This window comes from Panthera pardus, unplaced genomic scaffold, assembly GCF_024362965.1.
Source record: "Panthera pardus isolate Hobbes unplaced genomic scaffold, ASM2436296v1 HiC_scaffold_11, whole genome shotgun sequence".
Taxonomy (NCBI): domain Eukaryota; kingdom Metazoa; phylum Chordata; class Mammalia; order Carnivora; family Felidae; genus Panthera; species Panthera pardus.
Window position 1 is genome coordinate 67,141,367 of NW_026526666.1, and position 23,645 is coordinate 67,165,011.

The following is a 23,645-nucleotide window of genomic DNA, read 5'->3' on the forward strand; positions in this document are numbered from 1 at the left end:
GATATCCAGAAAGACCCAAATGCAAGAGTGATAATGGCACTCTGCTACCAGAGTGAAATGGCAAACTATAACTAACTCTCAGAAATGAAGAGTATTCCTGAGAGTAAGGGCTCACTAAAACTTTTTAAATAATTAATTTAACAACAAATAATTTAATTAATTTCTAATATATATGTAATGTCTCATTCTTTTTTTCATTCTTAAAGAAATAAATGTGCTTTACCAGAGCACATGTTGTAATGACACCATCCATGTGTCTGTATCTCGAACCTGACTTGAATGGGTCTCTCTGCTGGTTGCTCTCCTCCTCTCCACAACCTCATTCTGTGTCTATCTCTGCCCTGTGGACCCTCCTGATTTATATATATTGCTTCATTGCTTACTTTGCTAATCCAAAGTTTTGGCCTTGACAAGTGAGTTTAGTCTTTTGTCCCTACTGGAATTTTTCCCATAAAGATGATAGTAAGAGAAAATATTAGGCAGTGTACTCTGTTTTCTCTCTGCTTGTTATTAAATGAATGATTATAAAATCTTGCAACCTTTTCAGCCCCACAACTTCAGCCCTAGACTTCATCCTCAGTAGGTTTGCTGGACTTGTATGGAAGCTTTCTGACTGGATTCTGAAGTTTATCCCCAACTCTTTCTGGTCCATCCTGCACAATGCTACCAAAGCTAAAATGCAAATCATTGGATTATACTACTTTATTGTTGAAATCTTTCATGACTCCCTGTTGTCCTTAGGATAAAATACAAATGCTTTTATCTGACAATGTCTTTAACATAAGATCTGATAAAAACTTGCTTCATATTGATATTATCATTTTATGCCAGAATATGCCCCCTTCAAGGCCATTATCTCTTTCAGGGGAAAAATTAGCATATTTAGGAGAAAACAGTATGGTTATGAAATATAAAGTGTTTTACTGTGTCTAGAAATTCTGTTGGAGAAGTATTGGCAGCTATGAAACTATAGATGAATAATTTAATTCTGTTATTTCTGACTCATAATTGAAACAAAGCTGAACTTCTATTATTGTAGGGTTTTCTTTTTTAAAAAATTTTTTTAATGTTTATGTAATTTAGAAAGAGAGAGAGAAGGGGAAGGGCAGAGAGAGAGAGGGAGATACAGAATCTGAAGCAGGCTCGGGGCTCAGAGCTGTCAGCACAGAGCCTGATGTGGGGCTCGAACTCACCAACTGGGAGATCGTGACCTGACCTGAAGTCAGATGCTTAACTGACTGAACCACCCAGGCGCCCCGGGTTTTCATTTGTTTTTTAAATTTCTGACCCCTTTACTGAATTATATATGCATATATATGGCTATGTATCTACATGTATGTTTTTCTCTTTCCTATTTTCTCTACTTCACTTTAAGGAAGAAGTAAAACATTTCATTCCCAAATAACTTTCCTCTAAGTATGATGACATTTCCAATAGTAACAGTCCTGAAACAAAGGGCCTTGGAAACAACAGTTGAAGAAGTATGAACTATGTTTAATAAAATCTTATTTGCACTTATCTTCAGCTGCTCTTTTTAAATCATCTGAGACAGTGTTTTGAAGGGGACTTCCAATACACATAAAATACCCCTCCTATGCTTTAGTTGTAAAATAACTACCAAAAAAGGGAACATGTCACTTGATTAAATGTGGTTGATTGAGTTTGTTTATAGCCCTCTTCTTTCCAAGATTTAAGACACTACTTGAATGATTATATGTGTGTAATAGTTTAAAATCTAAACATAAATACTTTTTCAAGTGATAACCACATGATACACTTAAAATTGGAATATTTAAAGATGTTATATTATTATTGCTTTCCATTTTCAAACAAATTTAAAATTACATTAATTAGCAAAACTAGAATGTTGTCTGTGGTTTTATGCTTTAATATTTATAAAATAGTTCTACTTTTGATAGTGTATTGCAGTATTGAAAAATCCATACAAATTGTGGGTTTCATACAGCTTTCAGATAGGCTTGCCTTCTGAAGCTATGAGGATATTTTGTGCAGGCTACCTGTTTGCAGTTTGTTTGATTTATCATCCTTTCCCCATTTTTCTCTGTATTGCAGGGGCCAACGTCTTGATATTTGCACTTCCCCGGCTCCCTTATCATCTGGATTCTGACTAGGTTCAGCTTATGGGAAATTCTAGGAGGAGATTCAAGGGCAGGTAGAAAGGAGAAGCCTGGGTATTTCTCCCTCATTGTGTCTTGGGCAGCATGTCCAGCAGTGGCTATATTTCCTTTATGGTTTTGCCAGACAGCCCCTTCCTTGTGATTCCCAATTTTGTTCGATTGCTGTACTTTGAGCAGAGCCTCAGTGCATCCTTATGACAGGCATGACAATATCTTACGGGGTTGTTGTATGGATTGGAATTGCCAGAAGCATAGCAGATAGTCAGTGGTCAATAGTGAAAGCCTAGAAAGGGAAGTGATTCATTTTGTGTGTATAGATGGGGTGGGATGGGGTGGAGGGAGGGTGGGAGACAATTGAGGAAGACATTTTAAAAGAGGTAATATAGGAATTATACTTTAATACTCTGCATGGAATGTTTTTTCAGAAAGCATGGTTTTTTTCATTCATTTCAGTTCTTTTTTGTTTTTTTTTTTTTTTGCCCAAATGTCTCTGGGACCCTGTGTAAAATTTCAACTCTTATTTCCTGACATTTCCTAATTCCCTATCTGCTTTATTTTTTCTTCTTAGTACTTACCACCATCTAATATAATATACATTTTATTATTTATATTTTTTATTTATTGTCTCCTCCAGTAAAATATAAACTATGAAGGTAGGAATTTTTCTTTCATACTCTGATGCCTAGAACAATGGCTGGCACATGATAGGTGCTCAGTAAATACTTGTTAAGGGACACCTGGGTGGCTCAGTCAATTGAGCATCTGTTGATTTTGGCTCAGGACATGATATCACCATTCATGGGATCGAGCCCTACATTGGGCTGTCAGCATGGGGCCTGCTTGGGATTCTCTCTCTCCCTCTCTCTCTGCCCTTCCTGGGCTTGTGCATGTGCTCACTTGCTCTCTCTCTCTCAAAAAAACAAAACAAAACAAAACAAAAAAGCACAAAAAACCAAAACCAAACAAACAACCTTAAAAAAATTTGTTGAAAGAATTAGTTTGAGAATGAGTAGAAATTCACCAGATGAAATTAGTTACATGTGCATTTATTGTATTTTCTCAACTATTGACCTCAAATTATAGAATACAAAGTTGAAGAATTTAGCATGACTGTATTGATATATAGAAACAAACACATATCCAGCAACCTTATTTTTTGAGAGTATTACTGATAACTTGGGTGGGATGGTGGGAAAACTTTCAATAGTTAAAATAGTTGTAAAATACATGCACTAATGTTCATGCACCTTACTTCTCAAAGGAGATACTTAGCATTTATTTCTTCTTGTTTAGACACAGTTTTAACGATATTGATTATATGGGTTTTCAGCTCTGTAAATTTGTAGGTAGGGTGGAAATTGAGGAGATAGAAATAATCTTTGGTGTGAAATCAAAGTTGACAAGCTTACAGAAGGGAGGAGGCAGAAAATATAAAAGTAAACAAGAATATTTAAGTATATAACTTTAATAGATCTGTTCTTTATCATAAAGGTAAGATTAAATTATGTACAATATGATTTTAGAAAGATTTCCAGTAAAAATAACAATGTCTCTATATAGCTATTAACATCTTTTTCCTTTCAGTCTGGTTTGCATCCTCACTGTTCCAGCAAGATAGTTCTCTGAAAGGTTGCCAGAGACTTTAGTCATGTAATTTGGTGTTCTTCTCTTAGTTCTTGATTCCTGTGTAGCAAATGATATTTCTAATGATCACCCTTACTTTTTGACATTTTTTTCCCCTGGCAGCATTGACTCTTTCATCCTCATTCACCTGCCTCCTCTCTGACGTGCCAGTCTTGTTTTCATCCACATGTGACCCTTAAGGCATTCTCCAAGGTTCAGATTACTTATCTTTTTTTCTTTTTTTTTTTTTTTAATTTTTTTTTTTTCAACGTTTTTAATTTATTTTTGGGACAGAGAGAGACAGAGCATGAACGGGGGAGGGGCAGAGAGAGAGGGAAACACAGAATCGGAAACAGGCTCCAGGCTCCGAGCCATCAGCCCAGAGCCTGACGCGGGGCTCGAACTCACGGACCGCGAGATCGTGACCTGGCTGAAGTCGGACGCTTAACCGACTGCACCACCCAGGCGCCCCCACTTATCTTTTAATCTTTGTAAATCTTGAGTATCCTATCTAATAACTCATCATCTATCCATCCATTGAGAATTATTATTATGCTTATTAAATATCCTGAATCCATTAATTTCTATCTGCCTCCTTCATTCAAACCATCAACATCTGTCAGAACTATTGTTCTTCTTGTTTCCTTCCATACATCTTCCACAACCCCCATTATCCATTTTCAGCACAGCATCTAGAGTGACCCTTTAAATTTTTTTTAATGTTTATTCATTTTTTTGATAGAGAGAGATAGAGTGTGAGTGGGGGAGGGCCAGAGAGAGAGGGAGACAGAATCTGAAGCAGGCTCCAGGCTCTGAACTGATAGCACAGAGCCCAGCGCAGGGCTCAAACTCACAGACCATGAGATCATGACCTGAGCTGAAGTCGGATGCTTAACCTAGGCGCCCCTAGAGTGATCCTTTTAAAACTCAAATCTAAGCGTATTCCTATCATATTTAAAGCATTCCAAATGTATGGCCAACATTCCAAATGTATGGCCAACTAACCTTTGACAAAGCAGGAAAGAATATCCAATGGAAAAAAGTCTCTTTAACAAATGGTGCTGGGAGAACTGGACGGCAACATGCAGAAGAATGAAAGTAGACCACTTTCTTACACCATTCACAGAAATAAACTCAAAATGGATAAAAGACCTGAATGTGAGACAGGAAGCCATCAAAACCCTAGAGGAGAAAGCAGAAATAAACTTCTCTGATCTCAGCTGCAGCAATTTTTTACTTGACACATCTCCAGAGGCAAGAGAATTAATAGCAAAAATGAACTATTGGGACCTCATCAAGATAAAAAGCTTTTGCACTACAAAGGAAACAATCAACAAAACTAAAAGGCAACTGATGGAATAGGAAAAGATATTTGCAAATGACATTTGGACAAAGGGCTAGTATCCAAAATCTATAAAGAACTTACCAAACTCCACACCCAAAAAACAAATAATCCAGTGAAGAAATGGGCAGAAGACATGAATAGCCACTTCTCTAAAGAAGACATCCAGATGGCCAACAGGCACATGAAAAGATGCTCAATGTCGCTTCTCATCAGGGAAATACAAATCAAAACCACACTGAGACACCACCTCACGCCAGTCAGAGTGGCTAAAATGAACATATCAGGAGACTATAGGTGCTGGCAAGGATGTGGAGAAACGGGAACCCTCTTGCACTATTGGTGGGAATGAAAACTGGTGTAGCCGCTCTGGAAAACAGTGTGGAGGTTCCTCAAAAAATTGAAAATAGATCTACCCCATGACCCAGCAATAACACTGCTAGGAATTTACCCAAGGGATATAGGAGTGCTGATGCGTAGGGGCACTTGTACCCCAATTTTATAGCAGCATTTTCAACACTAGCCAAATTATGGAAAGACACTAAATGTCCATCAACTGATGAATGGATAAAGAAGATGTGGTTTATATGTGCAATGGAATAGTGCTTGGCACTGAGAAAGAATGAAATCATGCCTTTTGCAGCAACGTGTATGGAATTGGAGTGTATTATGCTAAGTGAAATAAGTCAGTCAGAGAAAGACAGACATCATATGTTTTGGAACTTGAGAAACTTAACAGAAGACCATGGGAGAAGGAAAAGGAAAAAATAGTTTCAAACAGACAGGGGTGGGTGGAGGCAAACCATAAGAGACTCTTAAATACAGACAATAAACTGAGGGTTGCTGGGGGGGGGGAGGGGAAAATGGATGATCAGCATTGAGGAAGGATGAGCATTGGGTGTTGTATATAAGTGATGACCCATGGGAATCTACTCCCAAAACCAAGAGCACACTGTACACACTGTATGTTAGCTAATTTGACAATAAATTATATTAACAAAAATAACACTAGCATTTTTTGCAGAGCTAGAACAAACAATCTTAAATATTTTTTGGAACCACAAAGGGCCTTGAATAGTTAAAGCAATCCTAGAAAAGAAAAATAAAAGTGGAGGCATGACAGTTTTGGTTTTTGAGGTATGATATAAATCTGTAGTCATCAAGACAGTATGGTCCTGGCACAAAAACAGACACATAGGTCAATGGAACAGGATTAAAGACCCAGAAGTGGACCCACAATTATATGGTCAACTCATCTTTGACAAAGTAGGAAACAATATCCAATGGAAAAAAGGTTCTTCAACTAAGGGTTTTGGGAATACTGGACAGCAAAATACAGAAGAATGAAACTACATCACTTTCTTACACCATACACAAAAATAAATTCAAAATGGATGGAAGACCTGAATGTGAGACAAAAACCATCAAATCCTAGAGAACACAGGCAGCAACTTCTTTGATCTCTGCCAGAGCAACTTATTACCAGCTATGTCGATGAAAGTAAGAAAAACAAAAGGAAATATGACTATTGGAACTTTTATCTAGATAAAAAGCTTCTGCACAGTGAAGGAAACAATCAACAAAACTAAATGGTAGCCTTTGCAATGGGAAAAGGTATTTGCAAGGACATACCTGATAAAGGGTTATTATCCAAGATCTATAAAGAACTTCCTAAACTAAATGCCCAAAAAACAAGTAATCCAGTTAAGAAATGGACAGAAGATATGAATAGATACTTTTCCAAACGATATCCAGGTGGCTAATGACATATGAAAGGATGCTCACCATCACTCATCACTAGGGAAATACAAATCCAAACCATGATGAGATACCACTTTACACCTGTCAGAATGACTAAAATTAACCACACAGGAAACAACAGGTGTTGGCAAGGATGTGGAGAAAGAGAACCCTTTTGCACTGTTGATGGTAATGCAAACTGATGCAGCAACTTTGGAGAACAGTATGGAAGTTCCTCAAAAACCTAAAAATAAAAATACCCTACAATTCATAAACTGCATTATTAGGTTTTACCCGAAGGTTTCTAAAATACAGATTCAAAGATGTACATATGCCCTGATGTTTATAGTAGCATTATCAACAACAGCCAAACTATGGAGAGAATCCATACACATACACACACTCAATTCAACATTACTCAGCCATCAAAAAGAATGAAATCTTGCCATTTGCAACCTTGTGGATAGAGCTAGAATATGTTATGCTAAATGAAATCAGTCAATCAGAGAAAGACAAATACCATATAATTTCACTCAGATGTGGAATTAGAGAATTTAGAAACAGAAGAAATGAACATATTGAAGAAAGGTAAAGAAACCACAAGATACTCTTAATGATACAGAACAAACTGAGGGCTAATGGAGGGAGGTGAGTGGGAGATGGGCTAGATGGGTGATGGGTATTAATGAGGGCACTTGTGATGAGCATTGGGTGTTGTGTGTAATGAGGAATCATTGAATTCTATTTCTGAAACTAATATTTCACTATGTGTTAACTAAAATTAATGATAATAAAAAAATAAAAAACTTAAAAATAAGACTAATGTAAAACAACAAAATTGCAGTATATATGTAACTATTAATAATTTCTTTAAATGTAAATGGACTAAATGCCCCAATCAAAAGACATACGATGATGGAACAGATTAAAAAAAAAACAAGACCCATGTATATGCTGCTTCCAGCAGACTCATTTCAGACCTAAGGACACACACAGACTGAAAGTAAATGGATGTAAAAAGATATTCCATGCAGATGGATCAGGGAGGAACAAATGCCAGAATAGTAATATTTATATCACACAAGATAGACTTTAAAACAAAGACTGTTTTAACCAAAGCAAGAGACAAAGAAAGACATAATTATAAAAGGATTAATTCAATGAAAAGGTATAACAAATGCGAACATCTATGCATCCAACATAGGCACACCTAATACACAATGTTAATATTAACTGACCTAAAGGGAAAAATAGAGGGTAATACAGTAATAATACGGGTCTTTAAAAATTTTTATTTATTTATTTATTTTAGTATAATTGACACATAATGTTGCATTAGTTTCAGGTGCGTGACAGTGATTTGACAAGTTTATACATTATGCTATGCTCACCACATGTGTATCTACTCTGTGTCACCATTGCTTCCTGCCTTTTGGCTAAGATTAAGTGTAGTATCTGTTCTTAGTTTAATAGTAGGGGACTATAACACTCCCCGGACATCAATGGATAGATCATCCAGAGAGAAAATGTATAAGGGAGAATTGGCTTTGAATGATACATTAGAACAAATGGACTTAACAGTTACATATACAGAGCATTCCATCTAAAAAACAGAATACACATTCCTTTTGAGGACACATGAAACATTCTGCAAGATATGTTAGGCCACAAAACAAGTCTTAATCAATTTAAGAGATCGAAATATCAAGCATCTTTTCTGATCACAATAGTATGAATTAGCAAACAGTAACAAGAAAGAAACTGGAAAAAACACAAATACATGGATAGTAAACAACATGGTACTAAATAACCAATAAGTGAACTAAGAAATATAAGGCAATTAAAAAAAAAATTACATGGAGGGGCGCCTGGGTGGCTTGGTCGGTTAAGCGTCCGACTTCGGCTCAGGTCACAATCTCACAGTACGTGAGTTCGAGCCCCGCGTTCGGCTCTGTGCTGACAGCTCAGAGCCTGGAGCCTGCTTCCGATTCTGTGTCTCCCTCTCTCTCTGACCCTCCCCCATTCATGCTCTGTCTCTCTGTCTCAAAAATAAATAAACGTTAAAAAAAATTAAAAAAAAAATTATATGGAGACAAATGAAAATAGAAACACAATAGCCCAAAATCTTTGGGATGTAGCAAAAGTAGTCCTAAGAGGGAGGTTTGTAGTCATACAGGCTTATCTGAAGAAACAAAGTCTCAAAGAATATAACCTTACACCTAAAGGAACTAGAAAAATATGAACAAACAAAGCCCCAATTTAGTAGTAAATAATGAAGTAAATAATGAAGATTAAAGCAGAAATAAATAGGGGCGCCTGGGTGGCTCAGTCGGTTAAGTGGCAGACTTCGGCTCAGGTCATGATCTCGCGGTCCGTGAGTTTGAGCCCTGCGTCGGGCTCAGTGCTGACAGCTCAGAGCCTGGAGCCTGTTTCGGATTCTGTGTCTCCCTCTCTCTGACCCTCCCCCATTCATGCTCTGTCTCTCTCTGTCTCAAAAATAAATAAACGTTAAAAAAAATTTAAAAGCAGAAATAAATAGAAAAAAATCAATGAAACCAAGAGCTGATTCTTTGAAAAGATAAACTTAATTGATAAATAGCCAGACTCATAAAAAAAAAACCAAAACAAGAGGACTCAAGTAAAATCTGAATGAAAGAGAAATAACTGATCCACAGAAATTTAAAGAATTATAAGAGAATATTATAAAAAATTATATGCCAAAAAATTGGACAAACTAGAAGAATTGGATTAATTTCTAGAAACATGCAATCTTTAAAACTAATCAAGAAGCAAGTACAAAAATGTAAACAGATTGATTACTCATAATGAAATTGAAGTGGTTATCAAAAAAACTCCCAATGAATAAAAATCTAGCATCTGATGGCTTAACAGGTGAATTCTACCAAAGATTTAAAGAAGAGTTAATACCTACTCTTCTCAAACTATTCCACAAAATAGAAGAGGAAAGAAAACTTCCAAATTCATTCTACAAGGCAAGCATTACCCGTATATTAAAACCAGACAGAGTCATTACAAAAATAAAAAACTCTAAGTCAATATCTCTGATGAACATAGATGCAAAAATCCTCAAGAAAATGTTATAAAACCAAAATCAATAATATATTAAAAAGATCATTCACCACAATCAAGTTCGATTTATCACAGGATTGCAAAGATGGTTCAATAGGCACAAATCAATGAATGTGGTACACCAGATTAACAAGAGGAAGTATAAAAACCCGATGATCATCTCAGTAGATTCAGAAAAAGCATTTGACAAGTATAATATTCATTAATCATACAACCTCTCACCAAAGTGAGTTTAGAGGAATTAATTATACCTCAACATAATAAAGGCCATATATGACAAAGTCACAGCTAACATAATACTTAATGGTGAAAAACAGATTTTCTTTTAAAATCTGGAACACGATAAAGATATCCACTCTCACCATTTTGATTCAACATAATACAGGAAGTCCTACCCACAGCAACCAGTAAAAGGCATACAATTGGTAAGGAAGAATTAAGTTTCATAATTTTCAGATGATATGATACTATATATAGAAAAGCCTAATGGCTCCACCAAAAAACTACTGGAACTAATAAATTCAGTAAAGTTATAGGATGCCAAATTAATATACATAAATCTGTTGAATTTTTAAACTCTAATAACAAAGTAACAGAAAGAGAAACTAAGAAACGCCCCCATTTATAATTGCATTAAAAAGGATAAAATACCTAGAAATAAACTTAACGAAGGAAATGAAATAACTATACTGTGATATTAATAGGATATTAATAATAGATAGTAGTAATAGTAGGATAATAATAGTAATAATAGTAGGATATTAATAATAGAAATTGAAGATGATACAAACAATGGAAAGATATACCACTCATGATTGTAAGAGTTAATATTGTTACAGAGTCCATACTCCCTAAAGCAATCTACAGGTTCAGTGTAATCCCTATCAATATACCAATAGCATTTTTCATAGAAGTAGAACAAATAATCCTAAAATTTCTATGGAACCACAAAAGACCCTGACTAGCAAAAGCAGTCTTGAGAAAGAAGAACAAAGCTTTAGATAATCACAATCCTAGATTTCAAGCTATTCTACAAAGCTATAGTAATCAAAACTGTATAATAATGGCACAAAATAGACACAAAGACCAGTGGAACAGAATAGAGAGCCCAGAAATATACCCACATTTCTATGGCCAATTAATCTATGACAAAGGAGGCAAGAATATATGATGGGAAAAAGACAGTCTCATTAATGAACAGTGCTGGGAAAACTGGACAAGTATATGCAAAAGAATGAAACTGGATCACTTTCTTACACCATACACAAAAATAAACTCACATTGGATTAAAGACCTAAATGTGAGACCTGAAACCAAACATTCTAGGCAGTAATTTTTTTGACATTGGTTATAGCAACATTTTTCTAGAATTGTCTCCTCAGGCAAGGTAAAGAAAAGCAAAAACAAACTATTGGTACTGCATCAAAATAAAAAGCTTTTGCACAGTGAAGGACACCATCAAACAACAAAAAAAGGCAATGTGTACAGCAGTGCTATCAATGACAACCAAATTATGGAAAGAGCCCAAATGTGCATTGACTGATTAATGTATAAAGAAGATGTAAGAACTCACCATGTTCCCCTTGTTTGACCTTAGGTCTGAAGGAAAATAATAACCAGAACAGCAAGACCAAGTGGAAAAACTAACAATTCCTAACATTTATATAGTGTTTTGTAGTTAACAAAGTGTTTTCTGTTCTCTTAAGTTCTTTCATAAATTTTGGACAAAATGGAGGGTAAGCATTTTATTCCTACTTTTGGAAAAGGAAATTGAGGTTCATAGAAGTTAAGTGACATCCTTAATTGCATAGAACTAATAAGTGGCAAAATCTGGAGTCAACCCATGTCTATCAGACCTGAAAGCCTGTGCTCATATATCTTAGTTCCTGGTTACTCAATATTGACCCATTTGCTTGCTGGCTTAGTCATGGCTTAGTCATGACAACCTGAGCATTTCCAAGTTGGAGTACAAGCAAATAAGCAGTCTTATGTCCTGTATTAGCTCACAGGAAAGCAATTTGAGACCCGTTGAATGGAGTAGATGGAATGTACCTACTACCACTTTGGGAAGCTTTAACTCACTCCCCATTTGGGGTTTGAACATCTAATCTGGGAAGGCTGATTGGATGTAACATACCATATGTTGTTCCTCATGGATGGAAGTAGATAATTGGAGTATCTAGCAATTAATGTAGAAAGGGTGACATTTGTGGATTTGGAGAACTTAGTCCTTTAGGAATGGTCAAGAAAATATCATGGGTTTGAAATTGACAATGAAGTATATGTTTAAAGAAGCATTTTGGCCTGTTTGTATGTTGTGGCTATAGATCTTAGTTCATATGTTCAGCAAGAAATACCAAATTATTTTAGTTTATTTAAATCAATCCATCTCATTGGGATTTGGGGAAATTCAGTTTCCCGTCATCATTGACGGTCTATGTCTTTCACTCCCATTACATAATATGCCAAGAGGTGTATGTGATACTTAGGCAATGAGATGAGGGCTTCTGATTTTCACATGTCTGGGCACATGACATCCTTATCATCCAATCTCATGTAGCTCCTTGAAGGTGGAATGCTTCACTGCAAGCAGGGAATGGGGATCTTCATGGAGGCCTTTGCCTAGATACAGAGCCCTAGTGCCCAGAGTTCTTCTTCCCTAGGTGCCTTCCACCACCATCCTTTGCTGAGGACTGCCCAGGAGCACCTCTTCCTATCACCACTCATGGGATCCTTGATTTCTATAACTATTTCAATGTGTGGGATTGTTTCCTTCCTTTCTCTGTTTTCAGTGGAAGTCTCCTTTTCTACTAGCATAATCCTGGGTAATGTGAGGAAGAGAAATGTTAGAGGCTACTTTTGCCTTTTTACTATCATATGAACCTCCTCTGAGGCATGAGATCTCAAAGGGCTTGGAGAAGAATTTGTATGGTTTTTGTGTGTGTGTTTCTGTTTGTATAGGAGGGGTTTGTGTCTAATGTGGAGTATCCTAAACAAAACACCAAAACAACTCAACATGTCAGTGAATTATCTTATGAAACAATTTGCTGTCTGTGACTACCCCCCCCCCCCCCCCCCCCATTCACAGATTGCTATTGCCTAGGAATCAGAAGACCTGGAACTTCTTATGTATGTAGCCTTGGGCAACTCACTTAACTTCTGAGTGTGTGATCTAACCACTAAAATGGAGTAAGGAAGCCTTTCCTGCCTAGTTGACAATATTGCTATTACATGCAAATGATAGAAGATAGGGAAATTCTGTAAGCTGTTAATATACTATAAAATATAAGAACTTTTGGTTTTGTGAATTTGTGGGAAGAGAGATATTTCTCACTATGGTTTTAAAGTAACAAAAAACCCCTTGGAATGATCATAAATAGTTTCCACTCACATTGTATTATGAAAGCATGTCATATGGCCATGTCTATTTTCAGGAGGGCAGAAAGTGGAATTCTCCCATGTGTTTTTATGTGTTAGGGAAATATTGAGCATCTATTACATGTGAGGCACTATGTAAGAAACATTACATACCTTATCTTTAATTCTAAGAATGTTATGAAATAGGCAGTATTTTAGGTGAGGACGCTGAGGGCCAAAATTTAGGTAATTTAGTAAAAAATAAAACCAGGATATGACCTTCATCTGACTCAAAGGCCTGGGTTCTTTCCATTGGATCACATACTTCCTTTTTTTCTGCAGTTTTGTTAGCCACAGATGACTTGTAATGGAAGATTTAAGTTTAGGTTAGTAATTATCAGTTAGTCAAAAATAACTGATATTTATTGGGCATTAGGAACCCCAAGCTCACATCTGGGTCTTGTTTTTCTCATTCTTTGTTATGAAGGGATTTGGGGCCTGTACTTTGGGAGTTGATAGAAGACTCTAAAGTAGTGTGAAAGTTTATTTTTCAACTTGACTGGGCCATGGAATGCCCAGACATTTGGTAAAACATTATTCTGGGTGTGTCTATGAAGGTTTTTCTGGGTAAGATTAACATTTAAATTGGTAAACTGAATAAAGCAGGTTGCTCTCCCTAATGTGGGATGGCCTTATGTAATCAATCAAAAGCCTCAATAGAACAAAAAGGCTGAACCTTCCCTTAGTGAGGGGAAATTTCTTACCTGAGTGCCTTGAGCTGGGAGGGACATCAGTATTTTTCTGTGTTCAGCTGAACCGAAATATTGGCTCTTCCTAGGTTTTGAGATACGGCATTTGACTGGAACTACACCATTGTCTCTTGTGGACTCTGGTTTGCCAATTTCGGATCTTGGGACTTGTTACCCTCCATAGTAGTATGAACCAATTCTTTATAATAAATCTCTTTGTACACACACACACGCACGCACACACGCACACCCCTTATTGGTTCTGTTTCTGTGGAGAACCCTAATATAGGCACAAACAACTCTTGAAATTGTGTGATTAAGAAATCAGCAGTAACAACGAAGAGCTGATGTTTATGGAAGAGGTTCAGACTCCATTCTCTTTTCAGGCAACATTTTATCAAAGATCCTTAATGGAATCTTTACATTGACATTTACATGTTGTCTTATTATATGTGTATTAAGTGGTTGTTACCAGTAGGATGACAATTGACAACAGATTTAATAAAACAACATTTTTTTTCCTGAAAATACTGAATGCCAGTATGGACCAATGTCATTGCATTTCAGACAACATTTGGCTTACCTTCCTAAAACAAATCACAAAAAATTAAGAACAGAAAGATTGATTCTTTTCCAAGTTTTATATTTTCTTCTGACAACTATTCTGCAACCTCAGGCATAGATTAATGAATGGAGTATGCACAAAGTGATATCAGCTCACATATATGACATTACTCAGATGTCTCCAACTCCGGAAAAAGCATGTGAATGATTTATGGAATTGATATTAATCTCTTTCCAGTAAATGCATTACTTCAAATACATGGGAAATTGATGTTACTACTCTAACGCCAAATTAATTTCTTTCTTGCTGGATCAGCATTGTAAATGGAATTAGATGTTAACCTTTTATACATCTAAACAGGGTAAAATATGGGAGGCAATTTTATAAGTAAAATTTGGATGCTCATTTCTGAAGGGAAGGGTATGTATTTTTCTTCTTTGTGTGCTTTCTTCCTGAAATTTGTGGATCCTGGGATATTGGATCATATTTAAAGTATAACTTAATATCATTTAGGAATAGAATAATTATAATTGAATCTGAATATTTAACACAGGACTATAAATAACAGTATAGCAAATGAGAATTACATATTATTAAAGACACCCCAAATTCTAAAGATTAAGACTATTTTTCAAGGGAAATTTTATCCAAGAATTATTAGTCACTCATAAATATTTTTAATCCATATGTAGGCATAAAGGAGACTAGAAAATTATCAGGCTAGCCTCTTCCTCATTTCATATATGCCTGGGCCAGTATGGTCTTGAGTTTGTTTTCTCTTTATTTTCCCTGTGTTTCCAGCTTGTTGCTTTCATTGCCATACTGTTGATTTTGGCCTGCTAAACATTATCTAATAAGCACAATCTTATATTTCAATTCTAAATTATCAGAAGGAAAATGTTATTGGCTCAGTTGCGTCTGGTCAGTTTTGGTTAAAGAGGGTAGTCTTGGGTATGTAGGGCTGCCTTTTAAGGGCAGTGGGTAGGACAGACTCTCTAGAAAGGGGCTGTAGGTAGAGGGGAAGTGATAGATATATCTTAAATAGTTAGGTTTGCTGGGCTGCAGTGTTTGTTTTTTTTTCCAGCCTGACAGTTTTCTGATTTTGTGGACCAAGTGCCATGCATACCTTTTCTCTTCCTGGCTCCTTGCCTTTCATCACAATATGCCTCATTTCTTAGCCAGTCTTGAGCAGAGCATAATGTCTGTGAGTGGTATCAGAGTTGCTGCCAAATAGCAACTATTTGCTGTCTTGCTGTCTGATGTGCAAGAGACCAAACCTGGTTTGGTCTATAAACCAGACCCAGTTTACAAGTTGCAGTATTTCTTGCATTATTTCCATTGCTATAGTCTGCAGAACTGGGTTCTTTCTTGATAACTAGTTTTTTTTTGTGCTACAGTTATACCAAGCTTAGAATACTAGAATTATTATCTCTTTAAGTCTGGGGTATTGCCTTGAACCATTGTCTTCTTGATAGGAATCTAGGCTAGGTGGCTTAATTTGCACAATGTCTATATCCAGATTTTCTTTTCCCAATAACTAGCTGAGATCCAGATGTGAATAGACAGGTTTCCCTGGGCGACTAAGTGGCAATTATGCTTGGTCTACATTACTGCCTGCACAGATAGACCTTTTGGAACCCTTTTCACCTGAAATCATGGCTGAATATTTTTAGGTTTTTGAGTACTGTACATCGGAGCCCCTGGCTTTCCTCTCTAGAATCACTGTCTTCTGACCTAGCTCTGGATCCTGAAAGCATACTTTAAGTGTGACAGTGTGACTCTAGTTGCATTTATAAAGTGGTACAGGTGAGTGTTAGGGATGGTAGTAATAAAAATTTGGTGAAAGTTTGTCTTACCTACATCTCAATATTGTTGTACCATTTGTTTCCGTAGAGAATTTTGGTCTAGGATTTCTGCTCTTTATTCCCTATTACAGGTGACTTTTGGTAACACAGCACCAAGATATCCTTTCAATGGTTTTATTTTTGTTGGTCCTGTATTGTATGTGTACAACACTTGCCAGGCAGTAGAGGAAGGTATGGGATGGGAAGAGGAAAAGATATATATATATCTGACCTAGTCCTTGTTCTCAGAAAAACTTAAATCCCAGTGAAGGATGTAGTGCATATGTGTCAGTAATACCAGGAAGTAAATCAAGCAAGGGACAGAAGGATTGGATACTTACTCATTAATTACCCAAATATTTATTGAGTGTCCACTATGCTTGGTTCTGTTCTAGGCAGTGGAGACTCAGAAGTAACTAAGGTTGGATTCATACTGTCAAGGAGCTCATAGTTTGATGTGTAGGTAACTGCACCAAAAAGCCACAGGGGCTGATAGTATTCAAGTCACCATCATTTCTCATCTGACTGCTCTTTAAATACACTGTGCAGGCTCTCACCTCAGGGCCTTTGCACTCTGCTGCCTGGAATGCTGTGCCCCCAAGATACTTACATGGTACATCCTTTACTTCATTTGGGTCTCTGATACAATGTCATCATATCAGGGAAGTCTTTCCTGGCTCTACAACTAGTACAGTACTCTCTTTTCATCTCTCCCATTCCTCTTAGCTCATTTTATTTTTGATCTTAGCACTTACATCACCAGATTTGTTATATAATTATTTTTAAATTTTATTATTATGTCTCTGCCTCTAGAAAAATTTAAGCTCTATGAGAACAGGATTGTGTCTATATTATTGAGTGCTTTATATATGTAGCATGCTGTCTTAGACAGAATGAGCGTTCAAAAAATACTAGTTCACCAAGTAAAGGAATTAATGAATTAATGAGTCAAGTACTAGTGAGTAGAATCTGTATAGGGTATGATAGAGTTACCAAGATGGGAGTGGTTTTTTTTTACCTGTAGGCAAGGGGTGGTGTCAGAATATGTGATTTGAGAATGGAAGGGGATAAGGGTAGACAGTTTTGTCATGTGGCATAGTTCATGATTGAATATTCCAGACTTTATAGTAGGTGAATATGTCTTTTTAAAAAATCTTTATTTATTTTTGAGAGAGAGAGAAGGAGAGAGTCTGAGAGGGGGAGAAACGGAGAGAGAGGGAGACAAAAAAATCTGAAGCAGGCTCCAGGTTCTGAGCTGACAGCACAGAGCCCATGCGGGGCTTGAACTCACAAACTGCGAGGTCACGACCTGAGCTGAAGTCAGAAGCTTAACTGACTGAGCCACCCAGGCACCCCATTATGGGAGTATGTCTTAATCAGGAGTTGCTTTTAAATCCTATCCTAATGATGTGACATTCTATACTAATAAATTTTCAATTTAATTTTTTCTGTATATTCATATACTTTTTAATGGCTTCTGCCTACTAGTGAGTAGTCATGAGATTTTCTGCTGGGTTGTGGGTTTCTTGGGGTAGACAGGGATCAGGGTTTATTCATGTAAGATCTGACTCTGACACAGTGGCTGGGAATTATTTTGCCAGTAGTAGCTTTTTTTTTTTTTAATAAAAATTAATTATAGTTCCCTTGGAGCTGGAGCATTCTGTGATTCTCCCCTAGCCTGAAACTTCACCAACTGTTGTTTAAGATTCTTGCAGGGGCACCTGGGTGGCTCAGTAGGTTGAGTGTCCCAGTTATGCTTAGGTCATGATCTCACGGTTAGTGGGTTTGAGCCCCATGTTGGGCTCTCTGCTGACAACTCAGAGCCTGGAGCCTGCTTCAGATTCTGTGTCTCCCTCTCTGCCCCTACCCCGCTCATGCTCTGTCTCTCTCTGTTTCTCAAAAATAACTGTTAAAAAAAAGTTAAAAAAGATTCTTGCAGATAATGCACTTTTTTATAGTTCTGGCTTCTTTCCCATATATTTCATCTAGGATATTCATATATCTACTTCTCTCATTGCACTATAATGATTTATTTACATGTTGGTCCTTCCATTAGATTTTCAGCTATTGTTGGACAATTAGACTTTATCTCTAATCTTAGACTCTTATCTCTTATCTTAGACTCTCTTTCCTGTAGTGTAGCTTGGTATAGTATCTGTCACATAGTTGCTCTCCAGTAAATGTGGAATGAGTGAATAGCAAATTAATTAGTCTAAGGGTAGAAAATTAATATTTATCAAGGAAGCCTTGGAGAAAGAGAAAAGATGATTTGTGTAACAAGATTTAAGTGATACATTTTAAACACCTTAGTGACTATTTCATGCTCAGATACTTCAATAGTTCCCTAATATCAACATCCCTGCAATAAGCATTTAGCCCAGTGCTCCTTTCCTTAATGTGAGTGTTCATAGGTTATGTGGAGACACCTGTGAATGAACTTGTACTCTTTTCTTCCTAGCTTTGAACTTGCATGTCAGTGTTCCTTAGGTGGAAAAAATGGTGATGCATGCATCTGTTTCACTGCATGAAGATATATTTAGTGTATCATTATCAATGTCATAACTGTCTGTTCCCAAATGTACACATTCATGCATATAGCCTTGTGGTTCCTGCTCTTAACAGCCCCAGAGTATAGGTGCTAGTAACAATCATGCTTAGAGGCACTCCTATGTATATTTCTCCTTCCTGTTCTATCTTAGATGTAATACTATGCCCAAATAATCAGAATTTAGCAAATGTGAATTATGAGTGTTTTAGCAGTACCCCAGAAGGGGAATGATTGTAAATGAAGCAACACAATGGATATATTCCTTCAATGTCTATGTCTATAGGTTCCAATTTTTCTTTTTCTTTTTTTAATGTCTATTTATTTTTGAGAGAGAGAGAGAGGAGAGAGAGAGAGAGAGAGAGAGAGAGAGAGAGAGAGAGAGAGAGAATAAGCAAGGGAGGGGCAGAGAGAGGGGGAGACACAGAATTTGAAGCAGTCTCCAGGTTCTGAGCTGTCAGCACAGAACCCGACTTGGGGCTCGAACTCACAAGCTATGAGATCATGACCTGAGCCAAAGTCGAACACTTAACCAACGGAGCCGCCCAGGTGCCCCAAGGGTTTAATTTTTCTTAAGAATTTCATTTTCCTTTTCGAGACTTCACTCAAAAGATATTTATTAACTATTAATTATGTGCAGCGATTGCTTCTGTACAATATTTAAATACTTAGCAGCAATCAGGGTGCCTGGGTGGCTCAGTCAGTTAAGTGTCTGACTTCTGCCCAGGTCATGATCTTATGGTTCGTGAGTTCGAGCTTTGCATCAGGCACTGTTCCGGCAGCTTGGAGCCTGGAGCCTGGTTTGGATTCTGTGTCTCCTCTCTCTGTCCCTCCCCAGCTCATGCTCGCACTCTGTCTCTGTCAAAAATAAACTTAAAAAAAATACTTAGCAGCAACCACAACAAAGAGCCAATATATATTTTTTGGACACAATATATACTTTTGTGTCCAGCACTGTGACGTGTAACATGGTGGAGGCAGTGTGGTATAAGGGAAAGAACTCATATTCTGGAATCAGATCTGGATTCTGAATTACCTTTGCTTTTTTGCTAACTCCATGTTTTAACAAAGTGTATGGATTTCATAGTGTTCTACCTTCTTTTTTCCTACCATGATTTCTTAGTTCAGGCTGCTAGGACTATTGCAGTAATTTCCAAATTTACTTTTCTTCCTCAAGCCTCTGTCTTTTCCATATATTGTATATATTTTCATGCAATTCATTTTCCTGAAGCATAATTTGAATCACATTACTGCCTACTTAAAAATTTTAACTTCCCAGTTCACTTACAATGAAATAAAGTTTCTTCAACATGGTATTTAAGACCCTTTAGTATGGACTCAGCCTTTATTTCTAGTCTTCCTTTGCTTCATTCCACTCTATTTACTCAGTGCTGTAGTCTCTGTATATTAAATGTACTTTTTTATATAGTTTTTCTTCATTATTCTCTTCTCTTGGAAAGGCCCCTGACTCTATATCCTTTCTTAATCCCCCCCTCTCATCACCAAATTTTCACCCTTTGATAAAACAGTGTATTTTTTAAAACCTATGTCAAATGTAATCTCATCTACAAGAGCTTTCCTGAAATTTATGATGTCTTTCTTTACTAAACCAATTGTTTGAGCTTCTCTGATACCATATCATATCTGCTTTGTAGTTTAGGTGCTGTTTTCCAGAATGTAATGAACTATTTAATGGCATAAATTATTTTTACTCCTCTTTTTTTTAAATGTTTATTTTATTTTTGAGAGAGAGCAAGAGGAGGAGGGGCAGGGAGAGGGGGACAGAGGATCCTAAGTGGGCACTAGGCTGACAATAGTCAGCCCAATGTGATGCTAGAACTCATGAACTGCGAGATCATGACCTGAGCTGAAGTTGGACAGTCAACCAACTGAGCCACCCAGGTGCCCCTAACTCCTCTTTTTAATCTCCTGATAGTCTTGAAATAGAATCTTGTACAGAATACTAAATTATAGAGTAGAAGGAGCTTTGGAGTCAGTCAGACTTGACTTCAGATTATATCTCTGCTACTTACTGGTTGCATATGTGGCTTTGTATGAGGTACTTAGGTGAGCCTCGATTTCCTCACCTGGAAGGAAGACTTACACCTTACAGAGGGGTAAATGATAAAGATCAAATGATATAAAATATATAAAGCATTTGAAACATAATAGATTTCATATTGAATGGTTGTTGAGTTAGAAAAAAACTATTTATGGAATTGAAGTAGCCAATGGGAAACAAAAATAATTGATATGGGATGGGAAGGTATATTTGGAGAGCTAATGTATTTGATACATCTGAATTTGAGCAATTAGTGGGGTTTATATAGCAATTTTTCTACTATCTTAAATTTAGGCAGAGGGATTTCATTATAACTTTCCAATATCCGTCACTTGAGATGGACAAGGCTGATTGACAGAATGTTCATTGCATTCTGTCAAGTTGTAAATATTTCTTCTCATGTTTTTTTCTGTGTCATATTTAGAGAATTTGAAGCTGGTGTTAATTTCGCACTTATTATATGACATTATTTGGGATGAAATAAACTATCTGATTAGAGTAGATAGGTATTATGGAATGTTTATGGAAAGGGGGAAAGCTCTTTCTGTACTTTGGTTTATGTACCTGAGAGTTCAGAGTTCTGATACAATATTTCTGCCAAATCTTGATAGAGACTGCATTTTAACAGCACTGTTGTTATCTAAAACATCATTTTTAAATTTTTTTAAATTTTTTAATTTATTTTTGAGACAGAGAGACAGAGCATGAGCAGGGGAGGGGCAGAGAGAGAGGGAGACACAGAATCTGAAGCAGGCTCCAGGCTCTGAGCTGTCAGCACAGAGTCCAATGGGGGGCTCAAACAGACTGTGAGATCGTGACCTGAGCTGAAGTCGGACACCTAACCGACTGAGCCACCTAGGCGCCCCTAAAACATCATTTTTGATTTTCTAAGAATTTCATTGGATATTATTAAGAAAGTATTTTTAGCATCTTTCCTATGCAGCTGGAAACCTATTGCAATAAATATATAATGTTCAGTAGTAATATTCCATTGTGAACATATAACTGTTCATATTTACAATGATTGATTATCTCCCAAGTGCTTAATTGCCTACCAGGTTCAGATTTTTCCATGTTAATTTTGATTTAGTGTTTTTTTATTTCTGAAAGAAAACAGGGAACAAACCATATATTATCATGGCATGTTTTTTTTTTTCCAGAAGCTATTGAGAACTTCAGAATCTATAATAATGAAATAATGTGAAGGTAAATTAGCATAATATACAAGGGGATTTCGTAACCTAGCAATCTTCCACAGACTTGCTAACTTGAATCATCGCCATGTGCAAATTATCTGTATAATGATGTCACAAACAAATTAGTGCCTACCATGGTAGGAAAAAACATTTTTTTCTGATATCTTCAACATGTTTTTTTCTCCTAATATTTATAAATATTTAGGAGTAGTAAGTTGTCCTATGCAAGATGTGTGGCATGCTTAAACTACTAATTCATTGCTTGAATTTTGAATCCCAAAGGGCAGAACAGAAATATGAAAGGAATGCCACGCATATATGTATACACTATTTTTTTAATTAAAAAATTTTTTTAAACATTTATTTATTTTTGAGACAGAGAGAGACAGAGAATGAGCAGGGGAGGGTCAGAGAGAGAGAGGGAGACACAGAATCCAAAACAGGCTCCAGGCTCTGAGCTGTCAGCCCAGAGCCCAATGCGGGGCTCGAACTCACGGACCACGAGATCATGACCTGAGCCGAAGTCGGACGCCCAACTGACTGAGCTACCCAGGCGCCCCTAATTTTTTTTTTTTAAGAGAGAGAGCGAGTGCACACAAGTTGGGGAGGAGCAGAGAGAGAGGGAGACACAAGAATCTGAAGCTGGCTCCTGGCTCTGAGCTGTCAGCACAGAGCCCGATGGGGAACTCAAACTCACTAACTGTGAGATAGATCATGACCTGAGCTGACGTCTGAAAGATGGTGGGAGAGTATAATGCTAAGCCATATAAGTCAGTTGGAGATAGGCAAATATCATATGATCACTCATATGTGAAATTTAAGAAACAAAACAAATAAGCAAAGGGAGACAAGAGAGAAAGAGAGAGACAAACCAAGAAACAGACTCTTAACTAGAGAACAAACCGATGGTTATTAAAGGGGAAGTGGTTGGGGGGATGGGTGAGATAAGTGAGAGGGAGTAAGGAGTGCACTCGTCATGGTGAGTACCCGGTGATATATGGAATTGTTGACTCACTAAATTGTACACCTAAAATTAATATTACACTGTATGTTAACTAACTGGAATTTAAATAAAAACTTAAAAAAAATTAAAAAATAATTGCATTTTGCCCCACAACTCTATCAATTACTGCTTTTCTCTCTTCCCTTTTACAGAAAAAAACCTATTTAGAGTTGTCTGCCTCTACTTCTGGCCTATTAAATCAGGCTTTCAGTATCATACCCTTCCCTCCAAATTGTCCTTTGCAATGCCATTAAGGACTTTAGTTGCTAAATCTCAGTTCATATTCTCATAGTTCTGTTAGTAGGATTTGACCCATTTGGACTACTCCCATTCTTTACTCTTAGACATATTTCTCTTTTTAGCTTCAACGATACATACCAACTCCCCAGTT

General features: G+C 36.8%; 1 protein-coding gene and 1 pseudogene across 9 annotated transcripts in view; both read left to right on the plus strand.

Moving 5' to 3' along the window:
- The window catches only part of LOC109266906 (BEN domain-containing protein 5), a 1,451,617-nt gene that overhangs the window by 153,698 nt on the left and 1,274,274 nt on the right, over positions 1-23,645 (plus strand). The window lies entirely within an intron of this gene.
- On the plus strand, positions 8,261-8,360 carry LOC128776041 (U2 spliceosomal RNA; annotated as a pseudogene).